The 20,508-nt window shown below is 28.9% G+C and overlaps 1 protein-coding gene across 3 annotated transcripts in view; it reads right to left on the bottom strand.

Annotated features, from left to right (window-relative positions):
- Window positions 1–20,508, bottom strand: part of LOC129975036 (cytokine receptor-like) — a 354,502-nt gene that overhangs the window by 100,600 nt on the left and 233,394 nt on the right. Inside the window, exon 1 of one of the 3 annotated variants that reach the window (XM_056087905.1) lies at window positions 13,191–13,255. The exons of the other annotated variants lie outside the window; for them this stretch is intronic. The gene's annotated coding sequence lies outside the window, so the exon portion shown is untranslated. Of the gene's footprint in view, window positions 1–13,190; window positions 13,256–20,508 lie in introns of those variants that run through there. 3 annotated transcript variants of the gene reach the window in all.

Here is a 20,508-nt window from a genome sequence, read left to right as displayed (position 1 = left end):
CCCAACTGGCGTAGAAAAAATCACGTATTTGCGTTATGTAATCGGCGAAGAAAATTCACGCATGCGCATTCTGTTCTGATCGTTGCCATGACAACGTTATCAATGGATGATTTAAATTATTTTTGGGTTAGTTCCATGCTTTTGTAAGTAAATTGTATTTATGTTAGTTATATATTTTTTGTATATGCTTATAGTTTTAAGTACATCGTTTTTTAAGTAGTTTTTTAAAAACCTGTTTTCAACCGTTTATTTTAAACGATTCGTTTTATTTTCTTAGTGTTTGATGCATTTAAATTTAAACATTGTTAATTAATCGATCTGCTCATAATGAATCTAAGAAAATTTTGTTGACCAACTCTTGAGATATTACATAAATTTAAAAAGATATTCTTTAGTGCCCATAAAGTTTAAACGCTGAGTGACTCTATTTTCAGTAATCAGATTATAAAAAAATGCTTTGTTTCAGTAAAAAATATTATTATATTAATTGAAGATAAATTCTTTCCACTTTAATTTAAAGCATAAATTCTACGGGTGCTAACAGAAAATGAGAGAGATACATATTACGTTATGACTGAAGGCCTTTATAATATTATGAATGAATTATATGATAATCAAAATTTGAAGTTTTAAAATATTTTGATGAAGAAGCTATTAAAGTAGAAATTGCATAAAATATTTAATTATTAAAATTTTAACGAACATTAAGATTGGCGAACCGGCTGGTCGCCAAAGGCGGCTAGTTTTAAATAAAGTACAAGGTTTAAAACAATCAGCGGAAACGTTCTATTTTCGATTACTTAACCCAACTAGGCGCAATTTGCTTTTCAGAAATTGAGAAACACAATGAAAAGAAGACTGCATATGGATAATGAGTATCTTTCTTGCCATTGATGGGCCCAAAATTTTATACTGATTAACATTATTAAATATTTGGAAAACCAAACTTCGCTCGGCAGTTTTTTTTTTTTTTTTTTTTTTTTTTTTCTAGAGAAAATATTTAAATATGAATTCTGATTATATATAAATATTTTTCAATCACTTACATATGAACTGGCCATTTAAATAAAAAAAAATCATGAATGCACTTATTTTAAAATGCTATTCGAAACAATCTGTTATAAAACAGTATTCATTTTACAGTTTAACTACCATTACTTAGATTTTTGAACTTATACTCAGTTTTACCTTGGTTAAATCGGATCTGAAATGTCGCTATATGACATTGTCAGCTTGACAACAGGTAGAAAAAAAAGCTCTATTAGTTAGTATATATAAAAAAAAATGATTTTCTTTTTTTGTGTGTGTGTGTATAAAATCGGGCTTTTTCAGGAAAGACACCTATATAGTTAAACTTTGAAAGCAAAAATATTAAATATAAATACATAAGTTGAAAAATAAAGCAAAAAGCGCGACTCGAAACAACCGAGTCATTCATGTTGTTCTGACCACTATATTACACCGCCCACACAAGTTGAATATACTTATTCTAATAGTTAGCTATAAAGAAATGTGTGTATTTTGTGCAAAATCGCGTTTTTTTTAAGGAAAAATACCTATATAAAAAAGCAAAATCTTAACTAAATATATAATTTAATCCAAATCGTTACAGCCGTTTCCGGGATATACGAAATAAATTTTATATATATATATTGCTCGTTATAAGACCATATACAGAGTTCCGTCAACCTAAAATGTTGTATTTTTTCGAGTTACTGTCTTCACGTATTCGAGATTATACAAACGAACAGATGGTAACCCTTTGACGGACTGCTTCAAAATTCTAATGACAAAACTGCAAGCTAAATATCATGCGTTTAACTTGTGATTTTGAGTTATCGAGTTCATATAAGCATGCAATGACAAGGGATGTAGTAATCAGGGAAAGGAAGGGGGTTGGTTGGGAGGGAATACAGTACACTCCCGATTATCCGCGGAATTGGGTGGCGCGGCCTCCGCGGATAATCCGCAAAATGCTAAAAACGGGTATAGTAAAAGAGAAAACAGTCATTTCAACTTTGAAAAATCGTTTTATGTACAATAAAACGTAAAATAAACAGCAGGAAATGTATAACTAACGCTCAATATTTTAGTATATCACTCAAAACTAACCTAAAATGCATTTTGTTAATGAAAACAGAAAAGTGTTTTGTACTTACGAGAGGCGTCAAGGATACACAGAAAAATTAATACATATGTACTGTTTTAATACTGTAATGTATTATGTAATTACAAAAGCATAACTGTAAAATTACACCTTTTTGAAGAAATCAGTCATTTATGTTTGCTTCTTGCTTTGGAAGCATTTCCTCTTTGCTTGGAAGCAAAAAAAAAAAAAAAAACTTAGTGCGGCAGGCGCGGATAACCCGCCCGCGGATAATCGGGAGTCTACTGTACAGATCTCAGCGACGGTCTAAGGAGGCGCCATGGGGGCAAATCATTAGGGCTTTAGTGACATTTTTTTAAAGTCAAATATGATGAAAATTCGAAAAATTATGGCGTGGATGTTATTTTCCCGTCTAAGCCATTGATGATGATTGAAGACGTAAAAATATAATATTATGTTCAGGGTGGCACTTACGCTTGCTACGCCACTAGAACGGACAAACAGACAGACTTCGCAGAGAGGGATCTAGTCTGAAATTTCATGGTAATATCAAATACTTTATTTTTCTTACTCGCAACATCAATCATTTTTAATACTGAATTTTTTTCAAGAAAGAAACATTTCTATTTTAACCCCTTACCTGCCGAGGATAGCTTGCAAGATTCGGTCCCCATTGTCACGTATATATACGTATATAGTTGCGAGACGTATATATACGCCAGGGGCAGTTAACACATTGACTTAGGGAGACGTATATATACGCCCGCGACAGGCAAGGGGTTAATACAAAAAATTTAGTACTATAATTTTTTCAAAGTTAACCAATTATTAAAAACAGAGATGAATCATTATGCTTAGAAAAAAAAATCATCTTGAAATACAATTTTACTTTCCTTTCCCGCACACACAATGAATAGAAATTTAAAAAAAATGTAAAATTTAAACAAAAAGTAACATAAACTCGAAATTTTGACGAATCTTTCCCCTCCTCAAGTCTGAAAAAACTCTTTTTTAAAATTGTCTGCTTGTCTCTGAACACAACAAGTCAAAAAGTACGTGGTGTATATCGGAGACACAAGAGATGGATGGAATTTGGTATGTAGTGTAAATTTATAAATTTCCATCCAATTCAGAACAAAATTGGTCATAGAAAATTTCTCTGTCTGACTGTCCGAGTTTTTAAATAAATAAGATAAATACAAAACGCAAAAATGGGTTGAATAGAACTTGTTAGCGGACTATATCTAGCGAATCATACTTTGTCCCGCCTTGCTCTACACAGAACTGATATTTAACATAATTGATCAAGAAAAAATGCAGAAAATTTAGCATTCGATAATCAAAAAAAAAAAAAAATCTATGCTGGTCTGCGTTTCGATTCAAAAGAAAACCACTGTTTGCTCCCACGATTACGAGCCGCCGCTGACCATGAGTCACCATCAATATATCACTCAGTAATATCAGATGATGCGAGATTGATGGAATGCACGTGCAGCAAGTTTCGGATAATCCAAAAGATTAAGAAAATAAGTTTACTTCAAGTTATCTGTCTCACTGAAAGATAAGAAAATGTAAACCTTTCTTCTATTATCGCTCGTCAAGCGTTTGGGACATGACGCATGCGTAACTGATCAAGAGGACACAACGAACGGAGATTTGCAAGCATGTTAAACTCGTGGCGTAACCAATAAATAAAGAAAATACATGAAATCTGTAGTTTATGAGGAAAAAATCTTTATTGATAATATCGTCTCTTCTCTTGATAATATCGATAATAATGTATGAGTATGTATGAATATAAAGCGGAAGAAGAGTAAAAGGATGTATGAACGAGTTATTGCATGCCACTAACTAATAAGTCCTTTCCAGATAAAAAAAGAATACAAAGGCACAAATAATATCCAGGTTTAAAGCAATATTTTCAATTAGGTGTAAATAAAATAACTATTAGATTTCGGAGATATAGGACCATTGATTCCGGGTGCTCCGCCAAAACACTCATGAGTGACTCGGTAGACGAAGAAAAGAAAAAAATATATATATGTATACAATCATTAAAATGTTAACTTCGGAAATACACAAGTGAAGTGATTTTAGCTCGAAAAAGGATAGCCATCTTAGATTTTACTTTACCATGTGTTATCAAACATGTGAAAGAACACAATACGGTAACCAATTTCATTACCCAAGTACTTATCGGTCAAAATCCATGCTGCCATATGGATAACCTGAAATATCTGGCGTTGGAATTTGAATTTTTTGGTAAATATTCTTGATTTATATACTTCAGACACATAAAATAATATTTAAATCGATATTATCGATAATCGATATTAATATTATTATCGATAAATAATATTTTGCAATTTTTTTTCTTGATTTGTATTTTTCTATTCTTACAATAGTCTCGAGTAAAAGTAAGTCTTTGAAAGAGTACAATTAAGATATTTCAGCAAATTACACTATATATATTGCAATAACCAAATTATATCATAAAAAAACTACCAATGGGCAAAAAAAAAAAAAAAATTATTAAACAAACCTGTTATTAAACGAATGTAAATTAATTTTTTTTTTCAGTGGGAAGAGATTTATTTTCATAATTATAAAGAAATGCAATAATTAATGTATTTAAAATACAAAATAATAAAAAATGAATACATAATAAAGATGATGAAATGCAAAAGTATTATACATTTTTGACTTTTTTTTGTTTAACTTTTATATAATTAATTAATCGATTCATGCTTTTAAATCGTTCTTATTCCCAAAACAATGAAAAAAAAATTCTTTCAACATTGATTCTAATCGGCTTATCTTTTTTTTTTTTTTTAATGAATAGCAAAAAAAATTTTGTTTTTACTGAAGGCATAAAAAAAATTCACTCCTTGAAAGCGTAAAATCACTCTTTCCTTCCTTTTCAATTTAGGGATTTTATAAAGTAAGAAGTTAACGAGGGATACAAACAGTAAAAATAAGTAAGCGTTAATTAGAATTCGCTAAAATTTGAAAGAAAATGCAAACAAAAAAATTTTTTGTAGTAACATTTATATAATAGTGATAATGAAAAAAAAAATGGAAGGCGTCGTTTTTAAAGTATCAAAAGCCGAAAAAAATATAGTTTTTCATTTATCTTCAACAGAATTAACAAAAAACAGTATCAGAAACTAATTACAGAAAAGAAAACACGAGACGTTCTAATATTTAATCATTAACAAGCTTTTCATTAGAAATTTCATCAAGGCGATCTTTTTAATGCCAAATTATATAAGGGATGTGTTTATTTTAGGAATACATTTTATATATTTTAATACATAATTTTATGCGTTACTGAGAAGGCATATGACTATATTAATTAAAATTTTATTTAATGTATAATATAAGAAACACATTATATGAAGAAATATAAATAGATATATATATAAAAAAATTAAGATTCATTTAATTCAATAACAAATGTTTAAATTAGATTATTTATATATATATTGCTCCAAAGGTAAATAATATTATGTTATATATATATTCGTTGCTTTCAAGAAATCCTATAAATTATCTTTATCTTTATCTTTTCCTTAATTATCTTATCCTTAAATTATCTTATTATTACTTTATAGTATTCGATTTTATTTCTTGATACTTCATAAAATTTTTAAAATATTATCACCTAGATAACAGCAGAAAGCATGTAAACGATAACAATAAAAAAAACATCCAGAATTTTACCCATAATTGCATTTTCCCCCCAAAATATTAAACAAATTTTTTTAAAAAATTAATCCGAATTCAAATAAAAGTAAAAAAAAAATTGAAAACTTTAAAAAAGGATCACCAAAGATTGAATAATCATAGAAATAGCTTATTATTGGAGGTCATAAAATATTAAAAGTTTAGCAGAATTTTTAAAAATATCTGTATATTTCAAAAGAGTAATAATAATAATATTTAAAAATGATTTAATTTTCCAAGAGAATGCGCAAGTGAGAAAGATTTTAACAGGATTAATTTTCGAGAAAATAAGATTATTAATTTTATATCCCCAAACCCATCCTTTTTACTTTCCTTTTATTTATTTATTTTTTGATGATGTTATTTCGCTATTTCAAAGAAAAGAAAATAATCATCATTTAATTTTTTAATTGTGTGCATTCTGTTCTTATTCTAAAAGGAAAGAATTTTAAATTAAAGAAAGCTCTAACCTAAACTAATGGTTTTTAATTAAATAAATAACAATTTGCAAAGAAGAATCTGATTCGGTCATACAGCTTCAGAAACAGAACACTGAAATTACGTCATTAGTAGCAATGGATAAAAAAAATCGTCTGAGCACACTGAATTGTAATAAATAATTGTAAATAATTGTTTAGATTGAAATAAATACTCAACAATTTATTTCAATCAAAAGATTTATTAGTTAAAAAAAATGTGGTAAAAAACGGATTAATAAAATTCAATGCAAATAAATATTGGCAATGAATTCCATTCTCCGTTCATCCATTGCTTTAAAAAAATGAGAATCGTAACTCAACTCGTACGCCAAACGATTTTTACAAAAAGCCAGAGTTGCTGGTCCGGAGAAAGAGTTGAATCAAAATTCCACGCTCGATTATGCCAGAACTCGTTTCGAAATCACCTGGGGACAGAGAAAGGGGTAGAACGGCCTTTTCGGCGAAAGCTTTCTCTCCTCAAGGTCGACGCTTACAAGGTAGGTTTATTTTTTTTATTTTTATTTTTTGTCACTTTTACCTTGCGTCACAGGTTCCTGGAGAAGGATAATATCTGTTTGGAAACAAACAACCGTGGATTAGCAGTGGAGTGGATTTTATCCGATTTAGAATGATGTAAATTAAGCGGGAAAGAAATCGATGACAGTAAAATTTTCTGAAAATTCGTGAATATGGAATATGTTTTATGGAAAGTGCATTGTAATGAAGAGCTTGCATATTTTTTAACCCTTAGAATCAGCTGTTTTCTTTTTTTCAAGTTCAGAACAAAAGAAGATTATTCGTATTTAAGAACATACTTTCTTAAACATTCATGGATAAAATATTCTTAGAATTTTACAGATTCTTAGAATTTATTAAGAATAAATACATAGAAATTCAGTTCATTCATGTTTTAAGCTAATATTTCTAACTTTAAGCTATGAAATTAAAGTAATTGGTCGCTTGAAGGGCTAACGAAATGTAAACAAATATAACAGAGAATGCAGGCAAGAATGGTAAAAAAAAAAAAAAAAAAAAGACACTACATGGTTTCTTACTCGTTTTTAATTTTGACTTGTTACATGTAAGTGATAATATTCCGTAATAAATAATTTTTTTATACAATCCAGCGTTTCTAAGGTTTATTTTTTACTTTCTCATATAAGAAGTATAGAGAAAGTATTAATAATTGTGAAAAAAATCGAATTCGAGATTTTGCCGAATCACCACGTTTCTAAAAATGTGAATTCGAAAAACATATTTTTAAAAAATGTCCGTGTGTCTGTCTGTGACAAAGATAACTCAAAAACGCTTTGAGCTAGAATGGTTGAAATTCGGTATACGGTCTCTGCACCAAATTTGCAGACATTTATCACATTTTGAGGAAAATCTGTTCAGAGAAAGTCCGTCTGTCCGAATATAATTTAACACGATAATTATAAAACGAAGAGAGCTAGATAGATAAAATTCAGTACACAGGTTTAGCATCTATAGTGCACACACCTGTCAAATTTTGAGCCAAATGCAACAAGGAATTGACCATCTGTCGATCAGTACTTTCAGAAACTTGCAAACGCGATAACTCATAAATGCAATGTCTAAAATACATCAAATTTGGCATGAAATTTTGTGACTACAAGTGCAGTCTTGTGCCAAATTTTGGTTTCAATCGGTTGCTAAAAACGTGACTAAAACACAAATTCGGGGTTTGGATACTATTAAATGCATGCCAGAGATTAATCGCCAAAAAACTCGCCAAGGATGACACAATAGATTTAGTAAAAATGCTAAATTCATACCAAAAGTTAATATGTATCAATATAATTCTTTAAACTCTATAAATATCGAGTTCAGTTCTACTCAAACAGCCAGATAAGAAAGAATTTCTTCTGAATAGATTTCGTTCAAAATTTGATTTTTTTGAAAAAAACTACAAATTCGGTCAAAAATCCACACCAAATTTCATTTTTCTAACTCGGAGCGTTTTTGAGATCTCGTGTTCATAAACAAACAGACATAATGTTTTTCAAAAATGTGTTTTTTGCGAAACTCTGAGAGGTCTGAGATTCGTCAAAATCTCGAATTCGAATTTTTTTTTTTTTTTTACACGATTTTAATACTTTCTTTGTAAGAGAAAATATTATTTTATGTTCAGAGTAAGTCATATTTGCTGAATTATTTATGCGATATTTACATTAAGATAAGAATACTCTTTCCAGAAGTTGCGAAAGGTATTAAATAATTTATTATTTTAACACTAACAATTTGCTGAACAAAATTTAACAAATTCTGTTTGATTTTTTTTATCTCCAATTTTGATGGTTCCCTATGATAGTCAATATTACTTTCGTGAAACCTTCAATGGACCCTTCATTTACTTCTAGAAATACGTGCACCAAAGATAGGGAACCTCTGTGCTAAGGTTTTGAAATATTTTTTCGATGATATATGAAACTATTTTAATATTTTCAGTACTATAATTGTCAGTTAATCGATTAGTAGAAAAAAAATTAGATTTCATATTACTGATGGTACCTAACAGTGAATCCGATGAAAATTTATAATAAATGCATAACTTTTATAATAATAAATAATGAATTAAGGATTCAAAAGAACAAAAATAGTTAAAATAAAGAATATTGTTTTGTTTTTTTTTAATTTTGAAAGCAAATACAGAATTCAGATAAAAAAAATTATAATACAAAATTAAAAACGCATGTTTTTCATTAAATGAATCAACTACAATGATTTAAAATTTCTATAGACTCAAATTTCAATTCGTGAAGTCCAAAATGGAAAAAAAAAAATTATTTAATTAACTATCCGGTAAATTATTCTTAACTTATTTCAAAGAGGGAAAAAAAAATGCAAGATATGAAATCTGAATTCCTATAAATATTGAAACTTGATATGAAAAGAGTACCAAAAAAGAATTTTTAAGTGCATTTTAAAGAAGACATTTTAATAATAACAAATAAAAAAAAATCGTAGAATTTCCTGTGAAATTACAATTTATCGTACAACTTATCATTACACCAGCTTCAAATTCAATAAAATTACTTACTGATTATAAATTAATCGTTCATATTTAGATTCGAAAATAAGAAGAAATTCAAAAAGCTGACTTTCTGTATATAAAAAGGAATTTCGCCGTAATATTCTTTTTATAAACTTCCGCTTCCAATTTCCTATGCACTGAAGCATATCGCTAAATTTAATACTAAAAACACTCAACATTATTTCATCCGCATAAGAAAAACATAGAAAAATACCAAAGCCATTTCAAGGAATATTATTTTTCATACACCAATTATACATATATTAAGACAGGGGGGAAAAACTTTCTCCATTCGTGAAAACAAAAGAAAAAAATAATATTGAAGAATTTTTGAAAAATTATTATTATTTTCTTTTTTTCTAAAGCTAAAGTAAGCCTGCAAACGAAAATAAAAACCAGTTGCAAAACAGAAGGATCAAATAGCTATAAAGAAAAAAAAAATCATTTACTGGTTATTTAAAACTTAAGTCAAGCCTTAAAATTAAAAAAAAAAAAAAATGCAATTGCGTAATTAATAATTCCACAAGAATTTTTTTCCGAAGAATAGCAAATTCCTTTTTTTATAATGGATGTTAATTTATAATGAGGTTATTCTTAATTCGATTTTTTTTAAAATTATTATTATCATTATTTTGGAAAACTCAATTAAGTAATGATTGAAAGGATTTCAAAAAAGTAAAAAGTTATATAGGGAAAACCGATACAAAAAATAATAATTGGAAATAAAATAATTTATGATTAATTTTTATAATTAATTTTATGATTTAATAAAATAATTTTAAATAATTTATAATTAATTTTATGATTAAAAAATAAAATAATTTTTTATAAGAACTTTCTTTTGGATTTCTCAATAAAAATAATTATAAAGATTGTCCTAAGATTTCAAATCGAGATTTATTTTTTACCACCATTCGCGCAGACAAATGTTGGCAACCAATTATAAAAAAAAAAAAAATATTTGACAACTAATAGTTTAGAATTAGTAAAAATGGAACATTATATGATAAAATAAAGTATTGTTATTGCTGAATAATATTTAAAAAATAATGAAAATCTGATGACCACAGTTCGAAAATTTGGGAACTTGTTTCCTAGATCGTGCAATTTAACATCATTGGTTTTCTTTTTATGGGGTTATTTGAATTCAAAGATCTATGCCAACAAGCCCGCGTGCATTGAAAGAGGAAATTCAACGTGTCCCCAACGAAATTCCGCCACATTTATGCAAAATGTCATGGAAAAATTTCGACAAAAGAGTGTGTATGTGCCAACAAAGCCGTGGAGGCCATTTGCCCTATGTGATATTCCACACATAACCCTATCCTGTATATTTAACGATTCAATAAAAATATAATAATTTAAAGGAAAAAAAAAACTGCATTTTTCATTTAATTCAAATCTTGCGTTAATACATTTTTCTATCGTGTAACGCTCTATTTTTACTAACCTTAACTATCAGCTGTCAAATATTTTTTAATAGGATTGCCAACAGTTTACTGCACGAATAGAGCCAAATTCGAATCTTGCGTTAATTTTGGAACATCCTTTATTTTCCCAAAACAAATATAAATACACTCGAAAAGATCACACTTTTTTTTTTTTTTTTTGTCAATATAAAGAGTGAACAAAAAAATGTGTTTGATTTCTCGAACTGTGAACTGTCGTCACAAAAAATCATTTTACAGCAAATATATTGCTTAATAATTAATCACTAGGTAATATGAAGACAGGATATAAAATATCCTTGAAAAAAGGATCGCCAAGATGATCCCATACATTTTTTAAATCACTAATTCCTGTTAATTCCGACAGATAAAAATCTGTAAATAATTATTCAACATCTGTTCACCTGATTCAGATTCAAAATTCAGCAAAATCCACTCCCCCCTACCAAAAAAATGAAAAAATCAAAAAATAAATAGGCAAAACAAGATGTACAGGAAATAAAAAAAAAAAATTAACCAATTTAAGGAAGACAGACGAATGCATCGTAGATGGACAATCTTAACTTAAAGACTCAAGGTGCATTATGAATTTTTACCTATCCTTGACTAAAAATTTTAGTGACATCACAATCACATTGAAAAACGTAATTATTTCTGTCATTTGATGTTACACTAGTCTTATTCTTTTCTCCACAAACAGGCGCAATGGATTGCAAAGTTAAACTGGACGGAGCGTTCAACGTGGATCGTGGCAGCGTAAATTGATTCATTTTGGAATCCAAAGCAAGTTTTGTAGGAAGGAAAAGAACATGATGACACAAAATAGTATGCGACATTTGTCTGTTAGATGACATGAGCTGTTATTTCTGTCACGTGATTGTAAAGTAATGAGAACGATCATTATTGCTTTTATTGCTTATTGCAAATGGAAACAAAACAAAAGTTTTATAACTAACTAATACTCATCCTGGGAAGAAGTTTATTTTTTATTTTAAAGAATCATGTCTGTCCATACGTCGACGAATTTAAAAGCGGACTGATGTAGACAAATGATGATCGTTATTCGGACTTCCCATATACTAAACGGAAAACATATGTCGATGTTCCAACGAAATTTGAGCACAGGAAGACACACCGTTCAAATTTGGTTTCTGATTTTATCGCCAGAATTAGATATGAATTGGAATTTGAACCAAATCTGTTAATGATTCGATTATCTATCGAACTATTTATAGGTATGCGAAGGCCACACTTAAAAATCGTAAAAAACTAGATACTAAAATTTAGTATGTAATCTTTGTTACCAAAGTTATGTATTTATTTCAAATTTTGGATCTAATTAGGGAAAAGTAAAGAGTTTGATTTTGATCAAAATAATATTTTTGTCTCAAATTTTGGAACAGTAAATGGAAAAGAAGGTTATGATTATGACACCAAAATTATACATTTGCTTCACAATTTGAATTTAATCACCGAATGTAAAAATAGGATCTTCGTCATAGAATTTATGCATTTGTCTCAAATGTTGATCTCAATCAATGAGAAAGATGCGTATTATTTTGTCAACAAAACAGTATATCCATCTCACATTTTGGTCCCAAAGAGTAAAAAAAAAAGAATGCCATTTTTGTCATCAAAATTAAGCTTTTGTTACAAATTTTAGAGGAAAAGATGAAAGGAAAAAATGGGATATTGTCACCAAAATTATACATTCAAATTTTGGACCAATCAATGAAAGGGAAGAGTGTGGTCGGTTCACCAAAATTATACATGCCTCAAATGTTGGAGCAATCAATGAAAGGAAAGAATGGTCACCAAAATTATGCATGCCTCCAATTTTGGACCCAATTAATGAAAGGGAAGAATGAATCTTATCACCAAAATTATACATATGTCTCACATTTTAGTCCCAATCAGTAAAAGGGAATAATGTGATTCTGTCAAAAAAATTATGCATTTGCCTCCAATTTTGGACGCAATTAATGAAAGGGAAGAATGAATCTTGTCACTAAAATTATACATCTGTCTCACATTTTGGTCTCAATCAGTGAAAGGGAATAATGTGATCCTGTCACCAAAATTTTGCGACAAATTTTGGAGCAATCAGTGAAAGGAAAGATACCAAACAGATAGTCATATTTCTTCCTTATAAAATGATGCAAAAAGCCTGTAATATTGCACAAAAAATTTAATAAGAAGTTTAAAATCAGAGCACTCCAGCTGTTTTAGTAATAATAACAAAGATTTAATAAAACTTCATCTAAATTTATATTAATTTTTTCAAAAAATATCATGAATAAATTAATTTAAAAAATAATTAATAAAAATAAAAAATACAGTAATTCAATAATTTAAAAAAATTAATATTCATTTACCAGTCATATATTTAACAGTAGTAATTCCAATATTCCATTTTCATATAGATATCTACTTTCAAAACCGAAAAATAGAATTTTTCAAACGAAAATAATATCATCCTTTATCCCATATTGCAAACGTTCCGAAGTTTCGACAACCAACATGAAAAAAAAAAAAAAAAAAAAAAAAAAAAAGCAGCAGCATTACGGTACGATATTACGATATTCATATCTACAAATTGTTCGAATTACCATCATCCCTGCAAGTCTGATAACGATACTCTCGAGTTACGTCAACACTATCTTTTTTCCAAGATTTTATGACAGCTATAACCCTTTTTTTGATATCACACCGTTGTTTATGACACGTAGAGCTGCATGCGGAGACGCCGAACAAAGCATTTCCCTCCTCCCTTTCTTTTTTTTTTTTTTTTTTTTTTCCCCCGTTCTTCGTAAACTAGAGAAACCTTTTCATCAGGAGAAAAAGTTCTTATCAGATCGATGTGTTGTTCGTTGCCAGGCCGATTGCCACTGCCAGGTATTTATTTACAAGAGGATTACCGTTCTTTTAAGCTATCGGGTCGTTCCGTCGGGGCGTGCAGGTGGCAGGAAACATCGTAAAAAGAGGGGAATGAAAGGATGATACGAAAGGATTTTCTTTATCGTCACATACGACCAAGCAAAGTCAAACCTTAATGAATCAAGGTATTTTGTGAATAAACACTATTTGTTTACCGGATTCTGTTAATTTCTGGAAATGAAGACTCGACCAAAGTAACTTCCAGAAATTATTTTAAAAACTTGTATTTTCGTTTATAATTTTGTATGATTATTTTTCCGCATTGAAAATGAAATAAATAAATAATATATTGTTTGCCAACGGATTTTAAAATTTTTGGAGAAGCTCTTTGATATAAGACACGTGTAGCATATTTTGTTTAACTAAGGTCCAAACGATTGAATTTAGAGAAATTTTAATCGATCAAATCAGCTTCACCTCCGATTATCCTACGTGTTTCTATACAGAGTAAATTATCATACGATGCATCCTAGCAAGGTCTTTTCTTCCAGTTGGGTCGTAGATTGATCTTTGAAGCAACTATAGATAATCTGAAGTATTTGAGGGGGGGGATTTCATCCATTTCCTTTCAATAAATATCCAAAACAGGCTCAAGTTTGCGATCATTATGGTTTGCCTCTAGATTACTAGGAAGCATTTCGTATGTGCATTAATTTAATTTGATTAATTTGCAACTTCCTAATATTAGCTTCCGACATGGAACATCGGATAGAGAACCATAGATCATACCTAGTATAATTATCGACTAGATGAGCAAAAGCTTGTTTCTGGCTATTAACTCATTCCAATGAGACATTAAATTAGCGATTTAGCATTTGTACTTGCAGTGCAAGAGTCTATAATATGATTACTAAAAAAATTAACAAGAAATAAACTCGGGTATTTAGATAATCAAATAAAATTGGCAAGAAATTTCGACGAATTTGAAATTTGACTTTCAAGTCTTCAAAAACTATATATCTCACAAAAATGGTTTTTACTTTGCCTTATATCCCGATAAAATAACTTTAAATATATATCGATTTCATTTTTGTACAATTTTTCCTTTAGTTTTAATAAATTCTTTTAATCTAATTTGACACAGAATTTGTATAATAATATTTTTTTAATGTTATGATAAAATTCAAACTTATCCATCAGACATTCAAATGCTTAGTTTTGCCAATGTTAAAATGAAAACTTAAAAAATTGCTGTCTTTGGAACTTTAATTATGAAGTAGAACTTTCATTTCAGCCTTTATTTTGTAGTATATATACCTTTTAATTTGCATGCAATTCCTGCAATAATTTTTTAATAGACTGGCTTAATTAAGTTCATGCTTTTCAATCACCAAATAACAAGTTGATTTTTTTTTTTTTAAATACACTCCGTATTAATCATTGAACAGTCTAAAAAGTAAATAATCTTTTTAGACTGCCATCGAACAAACTAGTCCCCAAAATCACAATAATTAAGGAGATTATTTTGTATAATGACTTCCACGGCATTTTATTTCAAGTAGTCAAAAGAAAAAGGAAACTATAAAAAAAGGTAAAAAGGAATCTTATTAACATAATTATTCTGTGAAAGTTACATTAGTAAGAGAAATAATGAAAAGTTCAAATGGTTAACTTTCGAAAAAAGTACTCGGAGAGAGAGAAATAATTTTAAGGGATAAAGTTTAAAACCAGCGGGAGTGTTTCCGAAAAACGTTTTCGCATACTCTCTAAAAAAAAAACGAGTCATACAAGAGAACGACTTACATTGGCATTAACGTACATTATCTGCGAAATACTAACTTTTGGCGTGAATTCAGCATTTTTACTGAGTCTGTCGCATCAACTTTGGCGAGGTTTATTTGGCGATTAATCCCTGGTGCCATGCCGTTAATAGTATCACATTTGTGCTTAAGAAACGTTTTCCTCAATCGATTGGAACAGGATTTGACTCAAAACTGCACTTATAGTCACAAAATTCATACCAAATTTGATATTATATTTAAGTCGCTGCATTTTTGAACTATCGTGTTACTTTTACATGTTTCTGAAGAAACAGACCGACAGACAATCAACCCGTTGCTAGATTTCGCTAAAAATTTGGCAGGTGTCTATTCTATACATGTTAAATGTTGCTACCGAATCTTATCATTCTAAATCTCTTCGTTTTGTAGTTATCGTGTTAATTTTTATTCGGACAGACGGACTTCCTCTGAACAGATTTTCCTCAAAATGTGATAAATGTCTTCAAATTTGGTGCAGAGACCGCATACCGAATTTCAACCGTTCTAGCTCAAAGCGTTTCCACTGCCTGTCTGGCTGATCTTCCATTGAAAATATTTTACTCAAAATTTGATAGAAATCTACAAACTTGGTGTAAAGACCGTATACCAAATTTCGTCTATCTAGCTCAAAGCGTTTTTGAGTTATCTTTGTCACAGATAAACGGACATTTTCCAAAAATGAGTTTTTCGAACTCTGGTAGGTCTAAAACGCGGAGATCCGTCAAAATCTCGAGTTCGAATGTTTTGACGACTGCCTTACTTTCTCTATACTACTATATGCGAGAAAGTAAAAAGAAAATCGCACGAAGAAAAATGTCGATTTCATACAATTGCAATATATATATATACATATAATAGTCACAAAAAGCATAGCACGGAGAGACAAAACAAAAAGTATTAATTTTCCGAAAACCTAGCAAGTTCGAACACTTCGAAAACAAACTTTTCTTCTGAATTTGAACATCGGAAAACAAACATAAAAGATAAGCAAATAAACAAAATCGTTCGATTACAAACGGACGATATCCAATGGTAGCAAAACCGCAAAAATGACTCTTTCCAACAAATAAGAACGCAAACATTCATTCTACTTTTTTCCCCCTCCCGTTTTCCCACCTTATTTCCAGAGGGTACAAAATAAAAACATTCCATCTGAGGCATCTTTGAGAAAGGTTATTAATCCGCAGACGATTATTGATCTTCGTTCGAGGAAAAATAGAACCAGTTTTTTTCACTGGTTATTATTATAGCCAGAAAATCATTCCAAGCGATGTTATCACATATTTTTCTCATCAAGTACGAATGAATTTTTTATACCATATTCTCATACATTATTATTATTTTTTTACTTTTATATGTATAAAATAACTACTTTTATATGTATAAAATATGTGATAAAATAACTATGCATTGAATATCGGGTGTTTTTTTTTTCTGCAGTAAGAAAATGATAATGTTTCATTCAAGTTATAAAGGTATACAAATATATCATTTTAATTATTATAAGCTTTAAGAAAATAGCATCCACCTTATACTATGTCATAAATGATGATAGCATTCAAATTTAATTTGTAGGAAAATCTTATCACATGATGTAAAAATGGACATTTTTTTTTTTGTAGTTTCCGAGATAGTATTTTCGGTTTTAAATATCAAATTTTAAAAAAAAAAGCCTCAATGTAGATACAGACTGTAATCTTTATTTAATAAACATTTTGTATAAAATATATGAAAACGACATTTAAAGATTCTATTTAAAAAATAAATCAACAAAATGACAGTTTTTTTTTTATTAAATATTTTTTTCTTTCTATTTTATTCGAAACTGTTTTGACATCCTGATTGCTTTGACATTTTCAAAAAAAAAAAAAAAAGTTATACCGATTTTTTTTATAAAATTCAATGTAGATATAGGTTGCAATCTTTATTTAATAAACATTTTGAATAAAATACATGAAAAAGACATTCAGACTCTATTCAAAAAATAAATCAACAAAATGACAGTAGGTTTTTTTTTATTTTCTTTTTATTAAATTCGAGACTATTTTGACATTTCCTTATTTTAAGTCCCTAATTAATAAATACGTAAAATTTTCAAAAGAAAATCATACCGATTTTTTTTAATCAATATTTTACCTGATGTTACATGTAAGAATTACGGACAGCATGAAATGAATGTTCGCGATTTCAACAAAATGGTATGTCTACCATAAAAAAATCCACTGTTCATAAAAAAAATAATGTCCTTATTCATATATTTAAAGTACGAAACAATATAAGATACATTTTCTCTTAGATCATCTAATGCAACAAATGTCGCGTAACATAAATCTCAGAGACAATAAATACAAAAGATCTATAGACATATAGATCTATAGAATATGAGATAGATTATAGAATATAGAATCTATAGAATATATATAGATCAATAGAATATGAGTTGTAATTATATTTGATGCCTCGCACTAATTCCCCCCCCCCACACACACACACACTCGCTCTTCCAATCACAGAATTGGGGGGGGGGAGGGTATTTCATTCAGATTGTGATTTCAATTCAGATTTTGAAATGAATACATAATTTTAAAAAAGATACTTCAATTAAAAGAATGTAGAAAATAATATTTATGGCACGATTGCGTTTTTAAACACTTTTACGTGAAAAAAAATTCGTCAAAAATATTTTATCACAATCACTAAGTGAAATTATAAATGAGAAATTTAAGTAAATGTTATAAAACGAATTCTGTTTTAAATCATGTTTCGATTTCTCATTTATCAAAACATTGTTTTATTATCTATCATTTAACTATTATAACTTAACATTTATATAACTATTTTTATATTATTATAGCTATATCATGAAATAAATCAATACCTTTCAGAACAAAAATTTTTAAGCTATTTTTAATAACAACTGTCATGAAGCTCCAATATTTTTTTTATATATCCCCAACATGCGATCGACCCACAATTCAAGGAAAATTGCTTAAGGGTTTACAGTCATACAAATAAAATCTGAAAACCACTTGATCGATCTGAGAGTTAAAATTTCACATACTCTTCGAAAGGTTATTTTAAGGGTAGTTTTTTTTCCTCCTCCCCTGCTCTGCTCAATATCTCACTCTACACATGGACACTCTTTAAAGATCCTTCATATTTATAGCAAATAATTAAATAAATAACAGATTCGAAATTTTAAAAATTCCAAATGCTTTTTGGAATTTTTTTTTTATTGTAACATCATAAAATACATGATGGTAAAATCTTATAAAAAAAACAACTATGTAATGAAATAATATATATATATATATAAATAAATATGAAATTATTTCCTAGGGAAAGAAGAACAGATGTAGTTCACTGGACGTAGGCTTATTTTTTATTATAGCCATGACCAAGCCTTAAAGCAGTCCGACTAGGAAAGCAAAAATAGGAATAAGGGACAATGATAAAATACTTCAAACCTAATATAATATTAAAGTTCAGATGGAAATTTTGCTGGAACAGTAATTGGATTCGGTATGCATCAAGTTCAAGATGGTGAAATAAGAACCCATGAAAATCAGAAATAAAAGTGAAGCCTAAGTTCCGATGATGAAAGAACAATTATTTTATAAATGTGAACGCATATTATTATATAGATGTGATATCTCTTTATCTAAATTAAATCCTAATTAATTTCCTAACTTTCATCTTATTTTAGTCCGTATTAAAATGCTCTCTTATTTCCTGATCCAATTCCCACTTTTTATTTAATTAATTCAACACGCGTTCTATAAAATTGCTGACAGCATTTTCACATCCTCCGAATGAAGGAATAAAAATCTCTAATGTTTACAACATTCTTTTAAAGATACTTAAATTTCCCTTTCAAAGTGTCAAAGAAATCCTTATCAAAATCTCATAGTAAAAGAACTGAAGGGAAACATATCGGTCTCTTTTGCTCTGGTATCGCGATATAGACAGACGTATCTTTCACCATCGTTTGTTTCTTGCACAAATTAGGCCTTTCGGGATGAGATAAATTGAAGTAAAAAATCCCGAAGTTTCTTCTATTCGATCTCGTAATAGCTAAAATATGTTACCATATTATATACAGAAGAAACTCGAACCTCTATGTTCGGTTCATCTGGCATAACTAATTTAAGGGGCTATATGACTTTTTAACAGCTAAAACATTCCTCGAAAGTTGGTCAAATGCGATTCTCCCTAACGTAAGAAGAAAATTCTTAAACTTGATAGATTTTCTACTACAGTTATAAAAGACTTTTAACATATTGCAGTGTGAGATAAAATAAAAAATTTAAAGAAAAAATAATGAATTACACTAAAATAACACTGCCGATACAGCAATAATAAAATTATATGAAATACCTCATTTTAAGAACTATCTGAACTGGCCATTTTAAAAAGAAAAACACCAATCGATAGCAATCAAAAGTAGCAGAAAGTAAATCCAGCAATAGTCTCTTTTTTTAATGCCGCGCTTCCAGGATATTTGAAAGCCGCGGTTGACACAGCTGGTCGTCTCTAAATCGTTTCCCGTCGTTTTCTCATTTAATCTGCTGGTTCAACAAAATAAAACGGCCATAGCTACAAACAGATACCTCTTTTAATGGAAAAACAAACAGTGTTGTTTGCAGTCGCAACAGAATGTAGATGGTACGAATGTTAATAATTCAGGATTTCGTAAATCTGGAGAAATATTTCAAATAATAGTAATAATGATGATGATGATGATGATCTTATTGTCGAATAACAAACAACAACAGTAATTTTAAAAATTCTAATCCACCAATAATTAAATATCGATACTGAATGAAAAATAAAACAGCGAATAAATTTCTTTTGCAGGTATTTGTTTAATTTAAGGCTTATGCGATATTTATATCTTTAAATGATAAGTTCACAAATTCTGAATTCAGGTAAAATATTCTTACAAAAAACATTTATAAATTATAATACAATTCATATTCTTTTTGTCCAAATTTGG

Source organism: Argiope bruennichi, chromosome 7 (genome assembly GCF_947563725.1).
Source record: "Argiope bruennichi chromosome 7, qqArgBrue1.1, whole genome shotgun sequence".
NCBI classification, from domain to species: domain Eukaryota; kingdom Metazoa; phylum Arthropoda; class Arachnida; order Araneae; family Araneidae; genus Argiope; species Argiope bruennichi.
Note: the sequence above shows the minus strand (reverse complement) of the source record. Positions and strands in the feature narration are given on the sequence as shown.